Raw genomic sequence first — 22,257 nt, 5'->3', positions numbered from 1 at the left:
AAGGACTTAAAATAATGCTGTTCCACAGTAAGGGGTTTGCGTTACTGGAAACATGTCTTATTGAAAGTGGAGACCAAAGGGTCATTTCTCAGAGCATTTAGGTGATTGGAAATCATATTCAGCTGAAACAGATTTATCACATTCAACATCTGATAGAACACACCGAATAACTGAAAAACACTGTGTGATTACTTAAAAAAATTGTGAATCAGGGCGTCTTTGAGTGAATGTCTGTCACTCCAAATTAGCGCTCCCTACTTGTCCAGGGTGAGATGTGAGCATGTAGTGGCCAGCAGCGGCCGTGACAGTAGTCTGGGTGAAGTGAGGGTGGAAGGCTGGCAGATGGATCGTTCACTTTAAAGGGATACTTCAACATTTTGGCAAATTGGCCCATTTAGCGCAATTCCTTAGTCAGCTCAAACAGCATACTTACTTTTTGTGTGAGGGCGAGCTGTTGTTTATTGAGAGGTGAGTCGGGGAAGGTTTTCGGGACGGACACAATGGAAGTGAATGGTATTTTGGTTCCCCTCGTCAAACTCATCAAATACACAATCCAACAACCCCAAAACACTTTGGTGGACACGTTATAATCCGCACATGCACTACGCTGTGGAATAGCAACAAATAATATTGTAGCGTTACGACACTGAAGCAAATACTGGGAACTACTTTTTCTTTTGAAATCACTACGCCCAGACGCCATATTTAGTAAGTAGTTCCGTCTTCGCAATCTTCATATAAACAACTCAATCTGGTAATTTTGCATTAATATTTCACAGCGTAGTGAATGTGCGGATTATAACGTGTCCACCAAAGTGTTTTGGGGTTGTTGGATTTTGTATTTGAAGAGTTTGACGAGGGGGAACAAAAATACCATTCACTTCCATTGAGTCCGTCCCGAAAACCTTCCCCGACTCACCTCTGGATAAACAACAGCTCGCCCTCACACAAAAAGTATGCTGTTCGAAATGACTAAGGAATTGCGCTAAATGGGCCAATTTGCCAAAATGTTGAAGCATCCCTTTAAGAGGAAGAAATCTCTCATTAAAAGGTATTGAAAATGAATCTGAATGTACATTTTGGATTCCAGGAAATGTAAGATTCTCTCTGATGATTGTTTCACAGAGTTTTCTATTGTCAAACAGTTAAATCTTGTGAATCTTCTGAGCTTATCTGAACCACTCCTTCCTCCCAGCGATGGTGTTTATATCAAATAAAGAGGGCTTAAAGGAAACCGACGGGCAGATGACACAGGTCCGTGATGCTGGTCTTGACTTTCAGTGACCTCTGTGGGGACCCCTGAGCACCGAGGGCCCAAACAATACAGCGCTCCCTCCAGGGGTCAAAAACAGGACAATGATGATCAGTAAAACACATCTTTCACCAGATTCTCTCCTTCTGTGGCGGCTTCTTTCAAACCAGCGTGTCTAGTTTGAACACTTGAAAAAATGGCAAATGAGTCCAAGCGTTTCTTTTCAGCTGTCTGTGAAGGTTACTGAGTGAAAGAAGTGGGTGGAGAAACTTGAAACAAATGATTTTATGCACTGAAAAGAGAGAAAAGGGAGGTGGAGCTCAGGGAAAAGCGTGAAGGAATTCTACCTGCATTAAAGAAAGTGCTCTTTAGCATGTGATCACACTGTACCTCCCCATGTGATGAATCTCTAATTAGAAAATTTCCAATATATATTTCAAAATCCAATTAGTCCACACAAAAACGGAGCATTGCTCTCCCAAGGTGACGAAAGATTAAAATAGACTGGCAATTTCAACTGATCCTTTAAAAGATGCTTCATCTTACTTTTTCTCATTACTCCGTCGCTGTCAGATCAAACTCTCTGATTCCAGGCATTAAGAAAATAAGTGTCTGATGTTCACTGATAGAGGCCCGCCCTGCTTTGAGAAGGAATTCTTCTTATCTTACTGGTTCATTGATTGTACCTAAATCAAGAAGGCCAAGTAATACAAATACAATTGTTCTTTTTCTTTCTTTCTTTTCTTTTTTTATTTGGTTTTTTTTGGGGGGGGGGGGGTGATAAAGTGTATTACTTGAAATATGACAGTGTACATGATAGTGTGGTAATCAAATAAATTCAAATTACGTATTGTAAAAAGGGACACATCCTCATTTTGATGTATTTGGGATTGAGTTGTGAATTTGCATTTACCATTTCTACTTCTGAAGCACATATCATGAGAGAAAATCCTCTTTTCAAAGGCTAAATGAAAACGTAGTGGCACAAATAAACACTCAGTGATAGTTCAGGACAAATGTACAGGGCTCTGAAGATTTTTCCCCAAAAATGTGAAGAGAAATCTCTTTAAACAGATTTTGTATTTTTACACTGAGTTATTCAAATCATGAGAATTGTTGGAAATATCTGAGAAATATTTGGGAAGCTTTGCTCCAAATGGGCCGTTGATTGCCGGGGATTTGTAGCCCCTTAAAACACTAATCGTGAGCGGCTTCGTGCCACAAAACACCTCTTTTAGTTGCTATCTGTGTGCGACTGTGACCTGCTTACAGGGAGTTTAGACTGCAGTTGCTTTGAGCTTGCATCACTCAGACCTGCAACGCTGTTTGCATGGCTTCCTCACTTTGAGCTAACGCCGCTATCAAAGGCGCCGCCTGGAAAACATGCTCGCTCGACATTTCACTCATCAGCCCGTGTAGGGATTCCATCAAACAGCCGAAGCCCTTTCCTCAGTCTCGGAGTGAAGGGACGCTGACACGTGACGGCAGGTTTTCGCACAAGTGAGATATTCCCTTTTTCTTTACTTCCTCCTCTCCAGTTTGCCTAAAGGAAGCCGCTCAGCGCTTTGGCAACCGTAAATGCCAGTATCACTGCAATATAAAAGATGGATTGTTTCTTTATTCTCTCAAGTCTTTGTGTCCTGCAGAGATAGTTTGCAAGGTGTGTTCTCAGAGAAGGCTGTGTGCCTGTGTGTGTGTGTGTGTGTGCGTTCTTTCTTTCTTTTTTTCCCAGTAATGCTTTTGTTGACTGTGTGAAACAGACACTTTTTTTAAAGTTGCCTTTTGAAGTTGTCGATCCTCAGAGAGAGAGAGAGAGAGAGAGAGAGAGGAGCAGTAAGACAAAGACAGAGAGCTTGGAGATTGTGACAAAGCAGAAGGTATGAGGTGTGTTACCGGACGGGACACACAGCCACACAGCGACATGTGATCACTGATACACACATTTACTCACGGCATCTCAGCAGGCTGCCAGAGTCCCCCGCTGAACGGGCCAAGGATGAAACCCAAAGCTAACGCGTGTGTTCTCTCTCTGACCACAGCTGCCCCGCTCTCACGCTCCCTGAGGTGTGTCCCTCGCAACACACACACTCTCACACTCTCACTCACACACACACACGCAGGCACAAGATCCCGATTGAAGATACAGAAACACACAGAATTTAATAAACAGAGAGAGGGTGTTTTTTTTCTTCTTCTCCTTCCCTCTGCCAGCCTTGTCACCGCTCTCATCATCGTATCATTCAGAGCCAGGTCACGACCAAGGAGGCATCGGAGATGAACTCCCTGTGAAGCTGCAGAGGAAGAGAGAGGAGGAGGAGGAGAGGTCATGACCACAGTGGCACAGAAATGAACCCTTGACTGCCATCAGGAGACTGAGCAGGAGAAGGAAGAGATAGAGAGAGGTGTATTGCTAACAAATTAGTTTTGGCTCGTCTTTAGAGATTGGCCGTTTTGATTGGCTCCCGGAGTCTCTTCGGCACACAGCAATTAGGAGCCGCACAACCCCTGCTCTCCACCGAGACGTGAGCTGGAGACGCCACTCCTGCTCTGCCATGCTGACTGAACCCTTTATGATGAGGGGAAACGCAGAGGAATGAGGACTGAGGGCGAGACAAATAAATACACACTTCCATAGGCCGAAAAGGATGAATATGAAGAATGAGGATTGGGCGGAGTGTGGTCAGTGAACAGGATAAACAATGAAGATTTTAACGGCACACCGAGTGTGGTTACATGGTGTTTTTAATTCGGAATTGGTTTATTCTAAACTATGCAATTCAGAATTATATTCCTGTGTTTGGTGTTTACATGAAAAAAACGAAGCATTCTGATTGGACAGGAGGGCAAACGTGACGTACTTACATTTACCAGAAGTAAACAAAGCATGTTGGGGGCGATGTTTCTCTTCTTAGGTTTATTCGGATTCAAACTTATCTCCAAACAAGGTTTTGTGGGTGTTTACATGGTCATTTTAGAACAGAATTAGCCTTTATTCAGGTTCAAACGGGAATAAAAAGTTCCATGTAAGCGCACTGAGCTGGAAGTTTTAACAGGTTTTCACAGAACAGGCTACATCTTAATCCTATAAGCAAATTAAGATGCACACACAATAATGAAATGATAAACAGTAGCAAAATTTCAGAAATTCTTTGAATATTTATTTTTCCCATTAAAAAAAAAAAAAAAAATTGAATTTGCTGCTTGTGACCAATTTTAACCTCAAACCAACAAACATTCTCAAAACTACAGATAAAGAAAAGAAAGAAAGACAAAGAGAGTCTGGTGACTGGATCCTCCGCACCCAGGTGACATTTCCGAGGTCTGCCGTGAATGTTTCAGGCTGATATTTCCAGCGCCATACATCTGCTGCTCGCTGCTGAAGGTGACCATGGCCGCTGCATGCGGGTGTGAATTTGCTGCTCTTTTACAGTCCGAGCCCCCGCGGGGCGTCACTGCGTGGTCACTGTAGGGTGTCCTCGTGTCCTCCCCTCCCTTCACCCCTAACTCGATCTGACACGCCGGCTCCAGCTCTCAGGAATATACTGCATGTGTGTGTTTGCTCTGAGTGTGAGAAGTCAGACTTTTTATTTAAAAATGAAGATCGATACAAGTTTTATGTTTTAAGTTTTAGTTTTGATGGTAAATCAATGACATTTATTTTGTCAGTGAAACAATGGGATGTTCCACTCTGTTTTCCTTTGTCTCATTCACACAGGAATGTGAAGAAGGATGTTCCTTCATGACAAGATTCAATCATCAGCACCCCGCATGCCTAAAGCTCAGGGACTGCAGATTAACAGATCACTTACGTTGTCAGACGACTATTGGAAAAAGGAAGTCAGATGTTTGAAAAGTTGATCAAATCACTGTAGCTTGCACCGGTGTCCCGTCACTCACAGTTTCACACTGAAAAAGACGACCAGTGTACAAAGTGCTGAGTGCTTTCAGGCTGATAAAGAGCTCTAATCTTGTCTTATCTTTAACCATCCACGTCTCCAGTCTGGCTCACACTTGCTTTCTGTTTCCAGACGGAGTCCAACAGGCGGAAGCTGCTTTTTGCTTTTTTGCAAATAAAGTCCTGTTCCTCGTTGGCCTTTATCTGTCACCACTTCATCCACCCCAGGGTCGCAGAGAGCTGGGCTTCTGTGACTTCTTCATTATGCACGTGGCCAAAATGCTGATTCAAAGCATCGCAAAATGTAAAAATAGCTTCTTCTATTGTTGTTGTACTTAATACAGTAACTGACCTTCTCCGGTGTGCTGCAGCTTTTTACTGATTCGTCCTTAACTTCAGCTTTGAATATGTATTTCAAAAGCTTGCTTCAAGGTACTAAAAATTAAATAAATCTGAAAAAAAGTGTGAACTAATTTAGCAATCCATTACATTTGTTCATTTTTATAATATTTCAGCCTCTTCCTCGCTATTTCTCCTTTCTGCCTCCTATCTCGGCACTCCTCTTCTCCGTGCACAAAGTTACAGACAAAGTTCGCACAACTACTGTGGCTTGGGTGGCTTTTCATTGTGTTCTTTATTCATGTGTTATTTGTTTATGTGGATTAATTATTAAAAATTTGGTGCATTTTACAAAGGTTCAAGTCTGCAGATAATGATTCCTCTCCATTCTCTCCCAATGGGTTGTGTTTGTAATTTTCTTGAATATAAAAGTTGCATAATTCATGTGTATCGGCGGGCCGCATCTATTAATTATGTCAGTCTTTTAGGTGCTTGAGTCTTTACCACGTCTTCTTTTCCTTTTATTCTTCCTCTCTCTCTTCTTCTGTTGCTCCCTCTCTCTCTTTCTCTTTTTCTCTGAATCACAGCAGTAATGAAGACTTTGCAGTGTTTTCCCCTCTGTTCCTCTTTTTTTTTTTCTATTACTCAGCTCGTGAAGGTCAAATGGACTGTGTCCAAGTTCCAACGCGAAAAAGATGAAAAGAAATAGTGGAGAAAAGGAAAAAGTTTGCAGTGGCGCTGTGATGTAAATGCCCTTATTTAGTAATTTATAGAAGAGGGAATTGAGCGCAACTCTGTGGAGATTCATAAACTATTGATGTGTCTAATCTTTCAGATCCTGCCAACATGATGATCATGATCTGTGTTAGCGTGAGATGCTTCAGACCCCCCCCCCCCCACCCTCCCATCCACCACCACCCGGTGCCCCCCTCCCTCCCCCACCACCCTTGTTTCAGTCACTTCTCCCTCCTGCTCTCTTTGCCTTCACTTTTACTCAAATTACTCCGTACTTTGTTGCACTTCCACACACGTTAACGCTAACGGACACGTCTATGAAATGTTATTAAAGAGTGCAGATCTCGCCATTCGATGGCGATCCTGGAAATATTCAGCCAGAGTTTACATTTTACTTGTCAAAGCAAAGATATGAGTTTGTGTATCATATAATGAGGCAGGTAAATAGAGCTCATCATGCTGACAAAAGCAGACAAACACTCTGCTGTTTTGAGTAATTTCTCTGCCCTCCTGTGACCTGCACCTTTAACAATCTGGGAAAATGTCACCAGTAATGACTGGATCTCCTTTTCTCTCAAAAGAAAGAGGCGAAAACCGAAGAGAGGCCACTCCTCGGTGTAAATGTGTAAATGATAGTGATACAGCACGCCGGCTCTCCCCTTCAATGAGCTCTCTGATCTCTGACATTCAATTCATCACCTGTGACCTTATGACACCCCGCGCTCAGCTTAATCCGGCGACGGCTATAAATTAAACACATGTGACCTTGATGTTCACTTTTCAAGCAGAAAATACGCCTTTTTCCTTTATTCTAATGGAACTTGTGGACGAAATGTGACATAAGTGTGATATATTACTGACGTTCTAAATATCTGCATTTATTTGATGAGATTTACTCCAACTCTAACACAGTTTTAATGAAATTTAATTTTATGTTGTACAACATATTATAACAACCACCTACATATTGAATAATAATAATAATAATAATAATAATAATAATAATAATAATAATAATAATAAAAACCTCTTTTCTCCCAGCATCACCATGAGAATTTGTCATCGCTTATTAAACTCTCTCTTGCATCCATCACTTGAAATAATGTGTGGTATAATCAGGCACGGGTAACAAAAGCAACAGCAGGAATAAAGATAGAAATCTATGCACATCTAAATAATACAACCATCAGTATATGCCAAATCTCCCAGGCTACAATCTCCCCCCTAAGGGTGCTTGCCTGGAGCTGATTTGTATACAAAACAAATCTAATGTATGCTTTCAACACATATTTAACATATGCCACTCAGTGATAAATTATTCAGGAAAAGACGCTTACATTTTTAATCGTCACTGTTTCGTCTTCATAATAAGTAATGAGGAAACGGGAAGACAATGGGTCCGAAGAGGGAAAAGAAAAAAGAAAAGAAAAAAAAAGGTTTGAATCGAATGTAATTGTGATGTTAACTTCATGTAAACTGAACAGAGCTGACAGCAAAACACAAAGTTTCTGCATTTTATTACATTTTTATACCTGATGAATGAGAGCACCTTCACTTGTTTGAACCACATCTCTCTCTCTCTCTCAGTCAAGCACTGTATGAAAGTTATCTGTAAGACATTACAGTGAACACAATCGAAGAATAAAAAAAAAAAAAAGTAAAAAACCGGCAGCTAATGTTATTCCAAAAGACAATGCTTCTGCAAAAGCATTAATTCCCGCTCGACATGAATACGTATGTGGAGGTCAGCACGAGTCAGTAACCCACATCTGCATTCTGACTAACGTATGAACTCACCCAGAAGTAGATGCATGAAGGTTAGATGTGTTCAGGGGGTGATTTGTGACACACAGATGATTCATAATGCAGCCATGCAAACTGCTGTTCATCAGAAGTATTTAGATGCATGGCAAAAAATAAACATAGGCAGGCAGGCTTGTAACCAAAAGGACACACAGATGTAAATACTGTCTTTTTTTTTTTTTTTTACATTAATGAAAGCACGCCTTCCTTCTCAGAGAAAGCTGCATTTAAAACATCCCGTCACTCCATCTCTCCATCTTTTTTTTTTTCCCCCAGATGTTCACTGCATTGTCTTTGCCACAGGCATGTATATTCTCATGTGCACGTTCAATAAAATGCTCAGACGCAAATGTTTGCAGTCCCGCTGCAGCAACACTCATGGATGCATGCATGTCGTTGCCCTCAGCACGTTTGGCGTGTTTCACCCTACTGACAGGACCGGAGACAAACCGACGGCGTAAGACGCTCGTCACAGGAACAAGGAAGCCAACCGGTAACATTTATTAGTCCAGAACGGAAGTCAGGACAGTAAAAAAGAAGCCACAGGGCCGTTTATGATGGAAACCTGTTTGAAAAGTATTTTAAAAAAGTGTCTCTCAGTTGCACACGCTCACTCCAGCTTCTACTTTCAGTTTTAAAACTTCTAACTGGCGAATCTCGACAAATCTTCCTTATTGCCGAAAGCATGCTGTTTACAAGAAAGTATTTTATTTAAGCTTTAAGCTCTGAGATGCAAAAGCTGGATAGTTTTGTGATTGACAATAGACTAAAAAAACCTTTGTGGAATTTGCTGCAGAGAAACGGGAGGCTTCCATTATGACCACAGAATGGATGCTTTCCAGTTCAGATATTGCAGTAGACAATTCTATTGTCACAAAAACATCCCAGACAACAAAAATACAGCAAATATAGATGAAACTCAAAAATTCCAAAGTTTGCAAGGTCAGAAAAACATCACGGTCGAAGTTATCTCAGTGAGAACATTTCACCACTATTGTAAATATATCTCCCTAACAAGATATAGGGGGTTAAAAAAATATGAAAAACACATTTGAATCCAACCAAAATTTACTATTTCATTTGAACCAAACAGTGTTTAGAGTTTTACTCTCAATGTGTGTGAAGTGATATTTAATTTGTTTATCTGTATCTCTATATTATATCTGTGTTTTCAAACACACACCTGACGGCTGTCCAGTCTGCTGACAAAGGCACCAAAAAAAGAAAACATCCGAGGAAGACAGCAAACTCTACACAGCAAATTCTAAAATCTGATGCACATGTGGAATTTTGGAATTTACTCTAACATGCCTTTGATTTAAAAAAAACATTCAGGAACAACTTAGTTTCTCAACAAAATAAGTTTAATCAAAGAAAATTTCAGCTGCTGCCCAAAAAATGCAGAACTAAAGTAACGGGAGCTAATACAGCGAGTGGTATATTTGTTTTCTGCACGTGGCTCTCAGTGGAACAAGTTTGGATGTCACCAAAGCACTATTATGTTACAGAAAAAAAATGGAATGTGATTACAGAAACAGGCTGCTTTGCCTAACAAGGGAAAGCAGTGTTTCAGTGTGGCTCATTTGTGTTTACGCTGATGAAAAAACAAAGCGGACACAGGTGAACCTCACTGTGGCCTGACGGACTGAATCTCAACGCATATTCCCCGTTTCTGTATGCACCTGCACTTCGGCCGGCCCCCCTGCTGACTGAGATTACCTGAGATGCATTTTGCTGCATCCACATGTCCGTACTGCTCCATGCATTGCAAGAAGACATCGACAGAAAAAGGGAGTGGATAGTCGAAAAGCAAAATGACCCTTTCCCCCCCAACAATAACCTGTCCTCCCACCTTTGTTCTTATTGCCTCCACTCTCTTCATCCCTTCATAATTTTCTCTTTCACTAAATGCTTGTCAGGACCCTCACTCCTTCTCGGGCTTTTCTGTCCCTCTCTGTCACTCTCTCTGTCTCTCTTTCTCCTCTCGCTGGGTAAGAATAAGGAGTAGCACCGCTATTCAGACTGGTAATTACATTTCTGTCCTTTGTTGGAGCCGAGTGTTATTTTCCATTAATGGTTGGACATATTATATAAGCCAGTCTTTATGGGAGTGATAATGGTCGGGGACAGAGGAGATGGTGAGCTGGCGAGTGTATCAGTGTTGCTCTTTTTCACAGAGGGGGCACGTCGGAGCTTTCATTAATCCTTGAAGGGTGCACACCTAACCCCGCTGACACTGAACACACTTGCGGCTCCACACAAGGGAAAGCGGCGACACGCTCCCATGTGCAGGACGCAGATGCAGCCACATGCACGCATGCAGTTACCCCGACACATGCACACAATCGCCCATTATCAACGCCACTTACCATTCAGAAAAAGCAGAGAAATAGGCCATGGTGATATGCTGATGCAGAGGTTATGCCCACTTTTACGGTATAATTAATTCATCTGTTGTTTGCAAAATGCTGTATGAAATATAGATGGTCTGAGTTTGTCTTTAATGTTTCATGGGACCACGGCTGTGGGAGCAGGAAGGCTGCGAAGCACGGCTTCCACTGCACGCCGTTAAATCACACTGGATGGACCGGCAGAGAGGAGGCCAGTCGTATGATTATTTTAACACTGTGCACTTATATGTTGACAGGACATTTGGAGCATGTGCGACTGTATCTGTTTACACTGTGCGGGCGCGCGTGTGTGCGTCCATGTTTATATGGATGAGTTGTGAAGAAAGTCACATTTGATGATTTGATTGTCAAAAGGTATGAAAAATGTCATTATAAATTAACAGCGTGTAATGATTTGGAAAATTCACTGATCTTGTGAAACACAGGAGAACATGGTAATATTTAATATTCATATAATGTTTAAAGTAATGTTTTTTTTAACAATTTCTTGAACGTTTGTGCTTAGTTGAGAAGAGAATTTGATGGCAATGGCAAGATCTCAAAAAATTAGAAAATGAATATCTTTTTGTAGATTTTCTTCATTTTATAACTGATTGTAAAAGCCTGGGACTGAGGAGCTGGACTTTCAGAGCTTTATGTTTAATTAAGCAACTCTGGTGTTGGGCTGTGGTCATGGACGCACTAAAGTGTCCAGAATTAAAATATAAAGATCTTTTCTTGAAAGAGATGCGCTGATGGATGAACACAAAGTTCCAAAACCTCAAACAATATTTTTCATATAAGCTCAGCAGCTGCATTGTTTCAATACAGCGATATGTTTCATCACTCATGAAGTAACAAACATTGTTCAGTTTGGCACAGCGTCATCACACAGAGAAAAATGTTCTGAAACCGTAGAATTGCTCTTCACAGTGAGTATCTACTGCATTGTCCGGATGAACAGTTGCAATGTATGGTTGGCTTGTAAATTGAACACCATTGATTGAGGGCAGCTGTGGTTTTCCCATGAGCCCCAAACACGGAGAGATCAATGAGCTTTGGTAGGAGGTGGAACGTAAAGCTGCATTACGTCCAGTCCACAGCATATAACAGCAGTTTGTTTAGGAGATGATGCATATCACTGGATAAAAAGCACATATGCGCCATACACACCTTTTCACTTCCACTTCACTGTAAAATGCATTATAGAATTGAAATAAACTCTGATTGCGGGAGATACGGCAGCTCGTCCAAGCAGAAGAAAATGTACATAGCAACGCAGCGCACAGCCACGTAGCGTCATCTTTATCGCCGGAGCAATGCATGATGGGAAGTGACAGTGGTGCCTGAGGCAACGTGGGCGAAAGAGAGAGTAGACGGAGATGGAAAAGGGGATGGGAAGCAGAGAACAGGGTGAGCTATACTGTTACATCAGTGCACACAGAAATGTACAAACATAACTTATACTCCAGCAGAACAAGAGGTTAGTAGGACAGACGATCTTCTGCCGTGATATGTTTTGACTTCTCGGCGGTGTAAGGGGAGCCGTTTGGGAATATTGTATCTGTTCATTTTTAGGCCCAACAATTGTAAAAGTTCGAACAGCACAGCTTTATACTGGCTGATCAGCTTAAGTAAGACACTGGCATTGTTTTTTCTTTCTTTTATTTAATTTACAGGTTATGTCTTTTAATATGGTACACTCAAGAGCAGCGAGGATGAGGATGGTTAGACTGGTGGATTCCCACTTTGACAGAACGAGGTTTAAAGAGCAGATCTGGTGTCGCTCAGCATGACTCTGCTTTTGATCAAAGTCAGGAAATATACTCTCTGAACAGCGGCAACGGTTACGATGCTCCCTCCCCACTCTGGCCTGCTGTTTCTAACGATAAAACATTTTAGCAATGATTAGAAGAATTAGAAGAAAAAAGAGCTGCTCACACAGTAACAGTACAGTGGAGGGAACATTTTTTGTCTCGTGATTTCCACGTAGATGAGAAGAAATCCCAGTGTGTCCACATGTTTGTTTTCTGCAGCTGTGTGTGTCCTGGTTGATTCACTTTTCATACCAAAGTAAAAGTTAATGGTTACAATTTGAAATATTTTAACTTAGAATTTTTTAAATTGTTTTTGATTACCTGCCCAGTCATTTTAAGAAGGTTTTTGCTTCTTCACACACCAATGGCGGGAGAGCTGCAACACGCATCCTGTCTATTTGCTTAGTGCTTCGCCACACGTAGAAAGAGAGCTGTCAGGCTGGAGACTGCTGGACAATCTGTTTCAACACCTGAGAGGATTGATAGGTGAATTATTATTAAATGTAATATAGAACTCACAGCCTCCTTAACCCTAAATCCAGATTACTGAATCTTTACTGGAAGAAACTACAAGATACAAAGACGCTCAGTCTGCAGAAATGAAAACAAACAAAAGCAACAAATCAGAAACCAAACCTTTAAACTTTAAACTATGCAGCTGGTAACGAGTCGACATTTAAGATCATCAGCATGGTCTCCAGAGACTGATACGTATCTCAGAAACTAAACCAAGCAAAGCAAATCAGCTCATTCTGGTAAAATATCTGTGACCTTGTCTCTTCTCAGTCACACATTAACAGTCAAGTACAAATAAACCGCGACAACAACAAAAAAAGGACATTTTTCACATTATATGTTGAAAGTCAAGTTGTTTGTTCTTGCATGGAGAGGATGTGTGTGATTGATTACATCTTGCTGAGCATTATCTGACACTGTGCTCTTCAGGTCCCAGACTCCTGGATACACCTGCAAAGGTAATATTGCAAAGTAATCATAACAACATGCCTTGCTCATAAAACCCCTTAATGAGATTTCCAGTCACATATTCATCGACTGCAGCCCACCTCAACCCTCTCAAACAGAAAGAGGCTGAAATTGGTTTTCACCCTGAGAGGTGGCGAAAAACAGTCAGGAAGAGAGGAAAATGAGAGAAAACAGGGAGGCTGGTCTGTTGTTTTTACATTTTCCAGGTGCTTTTTTTTTTGGCCAGTATTGAACGGTTGTTGTTGATTGACATTAAGGAGATTTGGGTGACGTGCACACGGAAGGCAAACTGTGTATTTCCATCTGCAAAATATGTGTGACATTTACATGTGCACGGAGGGTAAATGCACAGCTACCCATGCATGTGTGTACACTTGTGCATGCATGCGTGTGTTCAGATTACTGAACAAAATGTGTGTAAATCCACAGTTGAATGATTTCAGGGGATGTCAGTCTGCAAGATCTAAAGACTCGTAATTAGCTAATGCCGTGAATCATTATGAAGATGACACTCATGATATGAATCAATTTGTGCCTCGTCTTTTTGTGCCCTTTTTTACGTATGTTTGTGTGTTGCACCTGTATACACGCACGTCTCCCTGTATTTGTTATGTTAGACAAGAGTTGAAGTTGCCAGCAGGTTCTCTCATTAGTGCAAAAAAGAAAGCTCTTCCGTGCTTTTAACCCACGAGACTTTAAAGATAAAGGGAGAAAGACAGAATGACAGACAGGGGCTGGGAGGGGATTATGGAGAAAAAGGCGATGATTGACTCACTGAGCGACTTAATAAGTTCCTAAATGAGAGGAAAAAAGAAAACTGAAGTGAAAGCAAAGAGAGAGAGAGAGAGAGAGAGAAAAACTATACTGGTGAGAATGAGGAAAGGGGAGGCAGACAGGGCAGACGAGAGACATAACATTATTTATGGGCTGGGAGTGAGGTGAACATGAAGCTACATCACAGGCTGGATTTGTCTTCTAAAAAGCCATGTGAAGATGGGCTTTTCTCCCACTCTGAGGCTCACAGACGCTCCGAAGCACTCCTGAATGCTGAAAACACACACACACACACACACACACACACACACACACACACACACACACACACACACACACACACACTACACACACACCTAATCCATTTCATCTATCAATATTTCAGCGTGGAAGGGAAAGGACAGTACTGTTACCAGGCAGGAAAAAAAAAAACCAAAGGCAAACTAATCATTATAATTGAAAAAAATTGTAAAAATAGAATTAAAAATTACTATTAAAAAACATAGATAGACAGATAGGTCTAACTGGGGAGGTGCGGGGCTGGCAGGGCTGGGTGGAGGCACTAAGTCGGTATCCAGGGAGAAATCGGGGGGATCACATCTGGACCACAGACTGAGCAAGAGGAAGAGCAGGATGAGAAGGACGAGATGGAGGAGGGGTGGAAACGCACACTCAGTTGAATCATTGCCTTAACAAACACACAAATGCTCATCCTCCCATCATTTCAGAGGACAGTGCACTGACTCCTGTACGCTCCCCGGAGACATAACCATAGCTAATTCTTCTCTAAAATTAACCTAAACCGTACCTCAAAGCCAATTTTTACCCTTAAATGTTACCATTTGCATCATGGGGATATGCTTTTTCTCCCCAGACGAGAGGCTGATCCTCACAATGCGACTGTGTAAACAGTTTTATGCTCTCACAACATGACTAACAAGTACACACATACACAAACGCACACAAACACGAGCGCACACCGTCACCCCGTCTACCCTTCCCCAACAGCATGCTTCACCCTGCAGCACCCACCGCCGCGCAGCTGCCGACCCCCCCCCCCTTTAAAACACTCCAACCCAAACGCAGTCGGGGCGCAGGCGGCACGCACATGCACCCAGACAGCCACACACACGCTGTATCCAATTTAATTTTCATTTCATATATTTGGGTTGAAACATCTATCCAGCTCAACAAAGGGGAACTTCACAGAATGCCACATTAACACGTCTTTCATCAGTGCCGGATTTGCATTTGTGCACAGTTGAAAATTTCAGATCAGGTTTAAAGGAGCGCCCTGTGGTCGTGTTTGCCCCCGCCGTAAATATCAGCTCACAACTAATGGCATTTACTCTGACATTTCTGCAACTCTTTCCTTTCTTCACAGATGGCGTCAATGTTTTTGGTGATGCCCAGCGTGCTGCAACATCTCCTTATCAGAACCTTGCCCCTCAGCCTTTTTTTTTCTTCTTCTATATATGTGTGTGTGTGTGTGATTTGCACAGATATGGACACACACATTCCACAGTCAATGGAGCTCGCTCCAGTGTGTTGCGGTGATTGTGCTGGTCAATGTGCTCCGCTGTGTGGCTGCATGCCCCCAAGACTGAGGCTGAGTCTAGACACGAGTCAGCCAAGCCGCCCTGCTGACCTATATCCTACAGTTACACTAAGTGAGAGACATAGCGAAACACAGAGAGAGAGAGAGAGGGAGAGAGGGAGAGAGAGGAGGCAAAGAGCTGGGGAATACAGGAAGAGGGAGAGAGGGAGGCGGGGGGGAAGACATGGAGAGAGGATGCAGAAAGTGAAAGGGTGCAATAAAGTAAGAGAGCAAATTGAGGGATGGGAAAAGATGAGCACGAAAGACAGAGCGAGCAAACGAACGTGCAGACGGGAAAGAGGGGGATGGAGAGGGGAAAAGAGGAAAAAAGCGAGGGAGCGATGCAGCTATGGATAATTCAGAATGAGTTAAAAGGGGGAAGGGATAGAAGGAGAGGAGAGATTGGAAGTGGCAGCCACTAAAGTAAAGAGAGAGAGCGATGGCTAAGTACAGGATGTAAAGTAATAGAAACGGAAGAGAGAGTAGAGGAAAAAAAAATCCCAGGAGAAGGGCGACAGCCACATCAAATTATGACCATAATATCACAGAAGATGCATCAAAATTTGCAAAGGCATATTATATCAAACTCTCTTTATTGTGACTGTCACTGCAGAGAAAACATCCAGCATTTTCGTGTAAATAACAATTTTTGCGGGGTCGGTGATTAAACTTTTAGCTGATTTCAGTCACTATTAAGGAGGACAGTCATCAATTAAGCATTCATGAACTTTCAAACTCAGCAGGGTTGCAAGTATAACCCACAATTCTATTGTCGCTGCCATAACATAGTGTCTCCCACTGCATTGTGATTTTCCAAATACCGCCCTATTCTTTGAGTTACGGCAGCCATTCTTTTGTCATGGTACACATGTACACTTCCAGATTCAGTAAAGCCACTCCAAAGAAACTTAGTGTTTACCATCTCAACCATAAACCTCAATGGACAAATCATCATCTATGTCTTTCCAATTTTTTCTTTCTCTTTTGCCCATTACTCTTAGTCCCATGTATTGAAGAGTGAATAGGCCCAGACAGAAGAGGACAAAGACTTAACATGTTTTTCTCTCTTTTCTTCTGCGTATTGAGAGGATGAGCTGGACTGTACTAATAGTCTTTGTGTGTGTGAATGGGACAGAGGGCTTTTTGTGTGTGTGTTCCAGACAGCGGCGCATAAGGCAGGACTTAAGTAGATGTTCGCCAAAGCGTACGTAATGCCAGGGAAATATCAACTAATCCCTACACTCTTCTACCCTACACCCCTCCCTCAACATCCATTCTTCTCCTCCTCCTACTCATCATCAGCATCATCGCCGCCGTCGTCTTACAATGAAACCCTAACGCAATATTTCCCCGTCCATTTCCAAATCTTGGTTTGAAACGCAAAAAAAAAAAAAAAAAAAAAGGCAACGTGTAAAATTTAAATTAAGGGGTGCATAATCACACATGGGGTCATGTGCACACTGTACTGCACTCTCTCTCTTATACATAAACACACACACACACATAGAGAGAGCACACACTCCACAGGGGATTGTTGTTGTTTCTTAATCCTGGTGGATTAACAGACTAACAGACTCATTTTACCTCAGACCAAACAAAGAGAGATGTCAAATCATCCACACAAAGCTAAAGGTGATGATTGTATTAACATGATGAAGCTTCATGTGTGTGCATGTGTTTGTTTGTCGGAGGGGGGGGTGGTTTAGACGGCAGTGGTGGGGCGTTTGTTATCTGGCGAGCTTCAAGCTTCAAAGGCCTAAAAAAAAAAGTCGCATGGAAACACCTGTTGTGAACATTTATAATCTCGCTCTCTTTTATTCACACAGACAAAATGCTAGCAAATATACACACATATACACATCGGGCTGAAGCATTAGTGTGTGTGCCAGCACTCTGATTGCATACTGTGTCATTAGCCAATGTGCTAACTCCAATATTCTCACAGAGCTGTGAGCGTAAACTGCTTAAGACGTAATCTTATATACTCTGTAGGAAACGCGGCATTCTGTCAAACAGTGGTGCTGCAGAGTGTCCGCTAATCCACATGCTAGACTCCAGATTAACGAGAGAGGATGGGGATGTGGACGAGGGAGGGGTTAAAAACATGCCTTTCCAAACCACCCCCACCCCCCACCACATCATCACACACACACACACACACACACACACACACACACACAACAAGTAATCGCCAACCCCTCCTTTGAGATTATAATGCTTAGTGCTGCCCCTGTGCGACAGACAGTAAGAGGATCTCTGGGTGGCGTCCCCCAGGGCTCCGTATTGGTCTTCTAGAAAAGCCCCCCCCCCCCCTCCACATACCCTAGACTAGACACCTATAGGATAGGGGTCAGAGGTCAACATTTAGGGGTTGTATGTGTCTAACATGAGGTGGTTATACATAATGCATCTGTTTGTTTTGTGCAGGCGGATTACAGTAGATGTCTCATGAGAATAAGGTAGAAAAAGCTTAAAACTGGCCGCAGCACGACATTATGACATGTCAGGAGAAAGGGCCTGAAATCTGATTACAATTTGACATCAGACACACACAAAAGAAAGTCTAGCAAGGGACACAACATTATTTGTGATTATCCTAGAAAATGTAATTTGGGGACACACACTCACACACACACACACACACACACACACACACACACACAGGCACGCATGCAAGCAAGGATATAAACACACACACACACACGTCAGGCACAGTTTGTGTTGTCTTCTATAATAAAAAAAAGAATATTGGGCAGTGTTTCTCCTCGGGTCGACCTGTCATTCACCATCTGTGAATACTCCATGAAGAGGCTGAGTTAGAAAGCTGTTGCTGTATCCTCCGTTGGTTTATATCATTACGAACCACTTCAGAAAATCAACATATCTATCAAGTAGCCCTGAACATGAAAGCTCCACACAGTCCCAGTTTGCAATTTCCTCCCCATTTTAACGTCAACGTTTATTAAGCTCTCCCAGAGAAATCAACGACGACTAAATTATTTTGAGAGAGCGCCTCAGGCTACAGAAGCATATTCGATATGCCTACCAAAAAAAATTATTTAAATATATATGTATTAAGAGGAACAAGGAAAGAGGAGAGAAGGGGAAAATGTCTGACTCAAAGTAAAACTTGATTTAATATCTTAATGGCTTTGTGAGAAAAAAAAAAACAGATAATAGAGAAATCCAATTAAAATCTGATGATTGGCACTGTGAGGTAGAGACATGAAACTGTTTGTCTGAACCACTGGCTCTATATAAAGCTTTGATTAGATGATGCTAGTAATAGTAGCAGGCAGACTAATAGGTTGTATATTTTTAACTCTGATATAACACAGGCGCTGAGCACTTAACACAGATGTTTAACACTGGTATTTCTTTATAAAAAAATTAAAAAAAAAACAAGTGAATACAAATGACTGAGTGGCTCAGGGCACACATGAAGACTTTAAATTGCACTAAGAATGGAAGTGTGTGTGTGTGTGTGTGTGTGTGTGCACGTGTGTGCATGTATGGTGGGTAAGCGTTCCTTCTGATGCCTCTCAAGGTGACTTGGTCTTCCTCCTTCAGGGCTTTCCTTTCAATTCTTTTTGGGATTGAAATTATGATGAAGTAATTTTTCTACAGAAATTGCCTATGTCACTTGTGGTATCTCTTGGCAAATTTCTCAAGTGTATTTTCAATCTCTGCCTCGCTCGCTCCCTCTGTCCTCTTCCTCCATCTCTCATCTCTCCCTCTTTGGCGCTCTCTCTGTTTGAGCTCTCATTTTGACATGTCAATGTGTCAATGTCACATTACACAGAGGCAATATACGTGAAACAATTTGGTGCACGGGCTAATAGAAAAAAATGAACCTCTTTATTCGTGACAGCAAAAGAAAAAAAGAAGCCAATCTCAGAGGTTTGAGGTTATATTCATTTTCTATAAAGACATCTACGTAGTGTGTTTTTAAAAAAAAAAAAAGTATATTTTTTTATCAGTGAGACACATGAGCATACTCAAAAAGTCACAGACGCATGTGCTTTTACACACACACACACACACACACACACACACACACACACACACACATATACACACATTTTTACAATGAAAAATCACCTGCTTGTTTCAGGGGAAAAATAAGAGGCAGTGCGGAACATGTCGACAGATTGGAGAGGGGGAATCCTCAGAGACCTGTGGCCTAATTTCTTATTTTCAAGAGGAAACTTATCTAATTATATATAAGTTAACTTCCTAGTGGTCGATTCAAGGGCAGCGATGAGTGGTATGAACGAGCTGCTTTAACAGAAACAAGGCTATCGCATCCTGCTTTCCTCCTCACTTGTTTTCTCTTGTCAGTCAACAATCGCGTTTCCGCGCTCGTTCACTGCTGGTCGCTGCTGAGTGCGTGTGTGTGTAGACTGAACACACACATTTCCTGTCTGGTAAAAACAAAACCTCAGGGCAGCAAGTAGCGTGTTAAAACCAGTGTCGAGCCACTCATTTTAACCAGCGTGCCTGTTACCTGGTATTTTTCACCCTGGCAAATTTGTGTTGTCGCCTTCAGTGAAAGAAATATCCAGAGGAGAGAAATGTGCTTATGTGCAGTCTTTGCTTTTGAATGTATCAAATGAATTGTACTGTAAATGCATGCTTTAGATGTCTGTTTGAATAAAACAAGGCTTGATTAACAAGCCTGAAGACGACTCGCTCCTTTGATTTCGGTGTGCAGCAGCAGGGTGACCGTGTGAGAAACATCACAGTCCTAATCATGAAAAGCATTTCCGTCTCTTCAGCAAGATCGAATCGGGACAATAAAAACAATTTTAAATCAGTGATTATGTGGAAAAAGACACTGCCTATGTGGGCCAAATGTGGAGAACTTTCCCATCAGGACGAGTCATGAGTCGTCTTCACATTCAAGAAAAATCCCAACCAAAGATTGGCCGAAACTCCCATTTAGAAAAAAATCTATATATCTCATAGGCGCATAACTCAAATTTTATCTTAAAAGCATGGCTGGAAAAGCTTGTAATTTCATGCTTAATCATCCAGTGATTGTTGTGATGTATCTGGACTACAGATGTCAACGCTTCAATAACAGAGAGAGAGTGAAACAAAGTGAATCAGTTAGAAGATTTTTTTAAAAATCCAAGCATGAAAAAATAATGACTAACATAATGGTCACAAAGCAGGGTCACGGCCAACCAGCCCAGAGGTTCCCACAGACCCGCTGACCTTCGACTCGGGCCGAGGACTGTGCGTCATACAGGTAGACAGACGGGGATGCAGCAGGCGACAGAACCGCAGAGTGAAAACCTAAAAGCAGAAGGACCTGAGATCCCATCTTGGAGCAGAGTGCCGCTTTCTCCTTCTCCAAGTCGAGCCCTGAGGCATGGCCCAGTCTGCTCCCTTCCTCCCTCTCACCGCCATATGGACAGAACAGCATACACGCCAGTATATCTCATCAAATACAACCTCCATGCTCTCCCTCACTTTTTTTCTTGCTCGACAGACGACGTACATATCTGGCCATGTTTGAAGTAATTTTTTCTGCTTTCTCTGTGGCCGTGGGAGAACAGTGACTGGTTGGCAATGAGGGGTAATCCTTCTTAATGGAGTCCCCAGCCCTCCGATGGATTGAAGTCCACACAGATCACATTTTATTGCTTTAATGAAAAGGGGGAAGAAGGGAAGGGGGGAAAAAAAAAAAACCTTTATTGTATTGTTAAGATCTAACTACCCCCTCTTTTATTCCACCCCACTTTCTAGCCCATGTCTGTCTTTCACTGTCTCTTCTTTTCTTCATCTCACTCTTCTGTCTGCCCTGTCTTCAACATCGCTTCACCCTGACCAGTCTGCGATTTTATCACGCTTGCTTTGGTCATTACATCACAATTATGGAGCTGTTGGTACTGGAGAAATAAGAGATGAAAAAAAAGAAGAGTGGAAAAAAGCGACAGATGAAATGTAGGTCAGTGGAGATGTGCTTGGGGCAGTTTCTCTCTCTCTCTCTCTGTTTCTCTCTATGTCTCCCTCCCTCTCTCTCTCTCTCTCTTTCCCTGGGCCACAGCTAAAGAGGCTAAAGGAGACCGGGGGTGAAAGTGCCTCTCTCCCACACCTGCCTCGATGCTGCTACCTCGTACCGACTGGCAGAAGCTCAGACGGTGCTCTCCCGAAGAAAACCACTCTAATGACAGCAGAGCTGAGGCCTGGGCGTGATGCTAACCCTGAGTGACAGGACTGGCTCTTTTCGGCTCTGACAGAACGGAAACCCTTCTGCACATTCATGATCATTTTTGTTGAGACTTCAGTGGAGCTGCAGAGGTCACCAGGAGTCACCCTCGGTGTCTTTTTTGGCTCAGCCCTGTATGCCAGCGGGTGCATCAGAATATGAACGAAAACTAGGCAGACTACAAATACACCATAAAAAAACACTTTCAACTCGTATGATGCTGCCTAAAAATCAAGCGTGGAAAGTTTTTGAAAGTTAGGTCTGTCAGAAAACGTTTACGTTTTATTGCGAAAACCCAATGAGAGATCAGCACAGACGCTGGAGCACAGAAACGAGTCAAGCAGCGCGCCACAGACTACAACACTGGCACATTTCAGACAAGCGATCTGAAAATAAGAGTGGAAAATTCATCACAACAAAAAGTGATGAGTCTCTACGACTAGTTTCGATCAGA

The 22,257-nt window shown here is 42.3% G+C and overlaps 1 protein-coding gene across 1 annotated transcript in view; it reads right to left on the bottom strand.

Annotated features, from left to right (window-relative positions):
* Positions 1-3,382: 3,382 nt before the first annotated feature.
* trpm6 (transient receptor potential cation channel, subfamily M, member 6) overlaps positions 3,383-22,257 on the bottom strand; it is a 59,930-nt gene continuing 41,055 nt past the window's right edge. Inside the window, exon 42 of the mRNA XM_030104427.1 lies at positions 3,383-3,543. The gene's annotated coding sequence lies outside the window, so the exon portion shown is untranslated. The remainder of the gene's footprint in view (positions 3,544-22,257) is intronic.

Source organism: Salarias fasciatus, chromosome 12 (genome assembly GCF_902148845.1).
Source record: "Salarias fasciatus chromosome 12, fSalaFa1.1, whole genome shotgun sequence".
NCBI classification, from domain to species: Eukaryota; Metazoa; Chordata; class Actinopteri; order Blenniiformes; family Blenniidae; genus Salarias; species Salarias fasciatus.
This window is presented reverse-complemented; position numbering and strand designations above follow the sequence as displayed.